This window comes from Chrysochloris asiatica, unplaced genomic scaffold, assembly GCF_000296735.1.
Source record: "Chrysochloris asiatica unplaced genomic scaffold, ChrAsi1.0 scaffold00021, whole genome shotgun sequence".
NCBI lineage: Eukaryota > Metazoa > Chordata > Mammalia > Afrosoricida > Chrysochloridae > Chrysochloris > Chrysochloris asiatica.
The window spans coordinates 18,047,889-18,053,799 of NW_006408539.1; the positions used below are offsets into that span (position 1 = coordinate 18,047,889).

Below are 5,911 nucleotides of genomic sequence, written 5' to 3' on the forward strand. Positions count from 1 at the left end.
CGCTGACCTTAAGGTTTGCAGCCGGATTCGTAACCACTACGCTACCAGAGCTCCTATGTATATATATATAGAGAGGTTTATATCCAGTAAATGGCTCCCACAGTTGAAGAGGTAGGCAAGTCCCAAGTCCATGGGTCAGATATCAAGCGAGAGGCATCTGATTCATATAGCTGCAGGGGTGATGGACCAAGGTCAACAGGTCACACAGCAGGTAGGTAGGCAGTTCTGGCAGCTGAAAAGGCAGGCTGATGAAATCTCCAAGGATAAGCAGGGAATAGAGCTGGTCACTGGCTCCAGCACAAAGAAGTGGAGGTTTGAGGAAGAGCCAGATGTAAGATCCAGATCCAGCAAACAGTACATAAGCTGAGTGTGCAATATTTTTGAAGCAGATCACATCCCACGGAATCTTCCTTTCAATTGATTGCCAGCTCATATCAGAGCTCATCATGGGGGCATTATTACATCTTAATTGCCAAACCACTGAGAATCCTGGTCCACTCTACTTGACAAAAAGCCCTTAACCATCACAGTCCACCCCTTGTTGATTTGACACCTGTACACATATCCTGAAACCATAAACGTAAACTCAAAATAAAGAAACCCATACAGTCATATTTGTACCTAACATGATACAGCTAATACAGGTACAACCAAACCTGCACATGGACCAAGAGGCAGTTGCATTTACATCTTATATTTTACAAGTGAACAAAGCAAAAAGACAGTTGATGCACATATTCAAGGAAACATACCCATAATAATTACAGTCCTTATTTCTGCAACTGTTCACATGGTTGTAGATGGCATTTAGAACTACCTTCTGCCACTGCACATTCATAGTCCATTTGCTCTTAGAAAGCACCTCAGCTGTTTGTGGCTCTTTGTCTGGTGGGGTGACCCATATCTTCATTCCTGAAGAATCTGGACCATTAGTTGCCATATCGGAATTGGGATGCTACAATATACCATTGACTTTAATCACAAGACATGGTAGTACTAAGAGACGGTCTAAGGAATCTCCTATATTCAACAATATTTTTCCTTACCTTCATCTTCTGTCAGTCCACTTTCTCCTTGGTGGTAATTAGGTTCAATCACACCACCCAGTTCAACCACTCCCTTTTTTATCTGTTTTTTCAGAGCAATGAGCAGCCTTGACGAATGGAAGTCCATGCTGCTGAGTTCCTGCATAACCTCTATCCCTGCCATGATAGTCACTTTGATCATTAGCACTTGGGCAATGACAGGAGTGACTGAGGAAAGAAGATGATTCATTTCCCCAGCACATGTCATCCTAACACTTGATTGTTCAAATCCTCCACTGCTGAGATAACATGTTGGTAAGCGTTCACTTGAGACTCAGAGAGCTTCCCTTTTCTGGCCCAGTCAGAGAGGTCTATTCACATACTTCTTCATTACACCTCCTTGTCACCAGTTTTCTAATGGTTTTCTTTCATGTACCTGACCATCCAGACAAACCTTTAGTCAAAGGCCCTGGATCAGTATACAGCTACACATCTCGTCACTTCTTCTTCCAAACAAAATGAATAACTAGATACACTGTTCAAAGTTCTACCAAATTCAGGATCAGAGACAGCTTAGGAACCAGCAGTTATGGTCAGCTTCTTCTTTCTTGATGGTCTTGAGATCATTTGTTCATGCTTCTGAGATGGTTTCTTTTAAACCTAGAGGGATAGCAAAAATAATTAATCCCCAAGTTAGAGTCGATATGCCTTATTTGCATGATCTTCTCAATCATTAGACAGTAGTTACAAACTATGATAGAAAAGCTGTAATTCACTGCCCCATAATAACTAATCTTCAAGCTAGCTAAGTGATAGTCTTTTGTGTTTATTGATCACCAAGTTGGATCTTAGTGCTCATTCTCTAAAGAATTCTCTGTATAGCTATAGGATAGGAAGGATCACCTTGATTAAGATCATGTCACTCTTTTCTTGAAAATATTTCATTGTCACTCTCTTTAGTGAAGCTATTCCAAAGTCACAGTTTCCTTCTAATGGTTAGATTAAAAGTTGCTAAGAAATCTGATTCATATAGCAATCAGATTTAATTTAAAAATAAAGGAATAATTAATAGCATCATGATTTCTATTTTGTATTTTACATAATTTCGGAGCACTGGAAATCAAACTTTCCTAAATCTATGATACACTTCTTGGTTCCTTACATTTATTATTTTAAAATCTGCATTTCACTAGCTGGCTTTCACAGCAAAAATAACAAAATAACAACAGCAACCAAAGTCTGAAAATAGCAATTTGAAAGGAAGAAAGGCACTGAAATGTCCCATAGTTATTTTAATTTAACTCCTTATTTGACAATTCATGTTTAATATACAGAACGAAATTAACAGGTCAGTAAAATAGATATAGTCTTTAACTTATAAGACTATATGAGAATTAATTTTAGTAATGTGTGTATATCCCCTCACATGAATTATGCATTCAATAACTGCCAAATAGTAGTATTGCTTTAGATTAAGCAGGATGAAAGATTAGAAATATATTGGGAAAACAGGAACTGGGGAGCAAAACAAATAAGGTACTACACAAAAGAAGTATATGTGAAAACAGAAAAATACTAGTTTCAAGACGGGCTTCAAATGAAGTAATTTCTAGTGTTAGGTTACCATCTCTTTCCCTTTCCTTAACTTCATTTTAAAAGCACGTTTCCTATTGAGTGTAAAAGTAGTTCTCTTAAGCTGTTTTAGAAATCTTGGAAAATATGGACTAATGCAGAAAGAACAAAATGAGCAGCATCAATACACTTATGACTCAGAGATAATAACTTATAAATGTTAAGATTAGCTAGAATGCCAGTGCATAAATCAATCCTCAAATCTCAGTGACCTAATGCTTATTTATGACCTTTTTAGGCTGCATGTTCTTGAAGACTTTGCTGTTGTTCTGTGATTTGCTAACTTCAAGGGATTTGGACATGTGATCCTACCATCTACTGGGAAAAAGTAGAAATGTTTGAGAAAAATCTCTAATGACATACTTTGGTGTATTTTTTTCTATTCTTTTTCTACTATGTGCAATCCATATATATATATACACACATTGCCAATGTGGTGCTGTGGGTTAATGAGAAGTACTGAAAAGTCAGCTTAAATCACAAGGTCAGTGGTTCAACTTCACCAGAAACTCCTCAGAAATGCTATACAGTGAGCATCTCTATGGTTTTGAAATGACTAAACAGCAACTCACAACAACAACAAAATATATATACATATATATATTAATTCATATCAATATTCAAAGAAAGTATAGTTCATGCATGGTAAACATATTTTAGTGGTAATTATTTAACAATTTCTTGGTTTCTCTTTCCTGTGTCATTAAATGGTATATGAAAATATGGTTAGTTAAATCCTGTCACATGGATATCAGATTATATATTTATAGTCTGCAATATTATTGGATGCATCTTTTACTTTTAGTAGTTTCTATTTTAAGTAAGCTATGATGAAAGTTCTCATAAACATTTTTGCATACTTATCTAATTTCTAGATATGTATTTATGTTGTTGTTGTTAAGTGTTGTTGAGTCAGTTCCAAGTCATAATATCCCTGTATAGGGTGTCAGAGGAGGGACAGGTGAGTTTGAATAACTAACCTTGCTATTCGAACTGACCTGCAGTCCCATGCATTATCCTGTAGTGCCAGATATATAATTATAGGACAAAAGTTATAAATATTTTAAAGAATTTGAATACAACTTTTTAAAATTGTTTTTCCAGAATGGTTATTTATAGAATGCACTATATGAGAATGGATATTTAGTGCAATCTTATCTACAATAACAAAAAGAGGTGAAAAATCTTCTTGGATTTGGTTGGTTGAGAGAGTGAACACATTATCTAATTTCACTGGACTTTTGTTTACTTCACGTATTTGTCAGTTTGTCATCCTGATGTACCTTTTGTGCTGTTGTGATGCTGGAAGCTACGCCACTGGTATTTTGAGTATCAGCAGGGTCATCGATAGTGGACAGATTTCAGTAGAATTTCCAGATTGAGACAGACCAGGAAGGAGGAGAGGCAGAATATTTCTGAATGTTTAGCCACTTATGAAGACCAGTGGAACATTGTTGATATAGTACCAGAAGATTAAACTGTATGAATAGCCGCAGAACGTTGTCAGATATAGTGCTGGAAGATGAGCCCCACAGGTTGAAAGGTATTCAAAATACACTAGAGAAGAGCTGTATCCTCAAAGCAGAGTTTACCATGATTATACAAATGGAGTAAAGCTTTTGAGATCGTCATTAGCTGATGGTGTACAACTCAAAATGAGGAGAAATAGCTGCAGGCATTCATTAATAATTAGAACATGGAATACAAGAAATGTGAATCTACAAAAATTGGAATCTGTTGAAAATGAAATGGAATGCAGGAAGCCCAATATTCTAGGCATTAGTGAGCTGAAATGGACTGATATTGGCTGTTTTGAATCCAACAAGCTATTTCAGGGAAGAACAAGTCCAATAGGAATGGTTTCACACTTGTCATCAAAAAGAACATTTCAAGATCTATCTAGAAGTACAATGCTCTGTGGTAGGGTAGTATCCATATGCCTACAAGGAAGACCAGTTAATATCACTATTATTCAAATTTATGGAGCATTCACTAAAACCAGTGATGGTGAAAATGGAGAATTCTACCAACTTCTTTAGTCTGAAATTGATAAAGCATGCAATCAAGATGCATTAATATTTTTTGATGATTGGAATGCAAAGGTTGGGAACAAAGAGGCTTTGGTGAAAGAAATGATGCTGGAGATCTTGCATGATAACATTTTGCAAGACCAGTGATTTATTCATTGTTAATACTTTTTCAACAATATAAAAGGTGACTATATACATGGACTTCACCAGATGAAATACACAGAAACAAAATTGACTACATCTGTGTAAAAAGGTGGTGGCAAAGCTCAATATAAGTAGCCAAAACAAGGCCAGGCAGACTGTGGAGCAGACCATCAATTGCTCATTTGCACATTCAGTCTGAATTTGAGGAGAATGAAACAAGTTCATGAGAACCAAAATACGACCTTGAATAAATCCCGCCTGAATTAAAAGACCATTTCAAGAATGCATTTGATGTATTATACACTAATGACTTAAGAGCAGACTAATTGTGGAATAACATCAAGAACATAATACAGGAAGAGAGCTAAGGGCCATTAAAAAGTCAGGAAAGAAAGAAATGACCAAAATGAAAATCAGAAGAGACTGAAATTTGATTTTGTACATAGAGAAGCTAGTGAATGGAAGAAATGCAAATGTAAAAGACCTACACAAGAAATTTCAAAGGGCAGCTCAAGAAGACAAAGCCAACTATTATAATGAAATGTACAAGGACATGGAGTTACAAAACCAAAAGGGAAGAACAGGTTCAGTATTTCTCAATCAGAAAGAAGTGAAAAATAATTCAAGCCTTGACTTATACTATTGAACTTTAAGGTAGAGTTTAAAACCCACCAGTTACTCTTTGAAAACCTATACAGGGTCTCTGAGTCAGAACCAACTTGAGTGCACTTAACAACAACAATAATGACATTCAAAAGAATGAAAAGAAGTTGAAGGGAATGCACAGAGTCACTCAACCAAAAAGAAATGGTCAACGTTAAACCATTTAAGCAATAACATATGTTCAAGAATCAATGGTACTGAATGAAGAAGTCCAAGGTGCACTGAAGGCATTGGTGAAGAACAGGGGTCCCAGAATTGACAGACTACAAAATGAAATATTTCAACCAATTGATGTAGTTCATTAACTGGAGGGGTTCACTTATCTCTGCCAAGAAATTTGGAAGTCAGCTACTGGCCAACCTTCTGGAAGAGTTACATATTTTTGCCCATTCCTAAGAGAGGTGACCCAACTGAATG

The 5,911-nt window shown here is 36.2% G+C and overlaps 1 pseudogene; it reads right to left on the reverse strand.

The window, feature by feature from the left end:
• The window catches only part of LOC102837157, a 21,439-nt pseudogene extending 20,499 nt beyond the window's left edge, over positions 1–940 (reverse strand).
• Between the last annotated feature and the right edge of the window lie 4,971 nt (positions 941–5,911).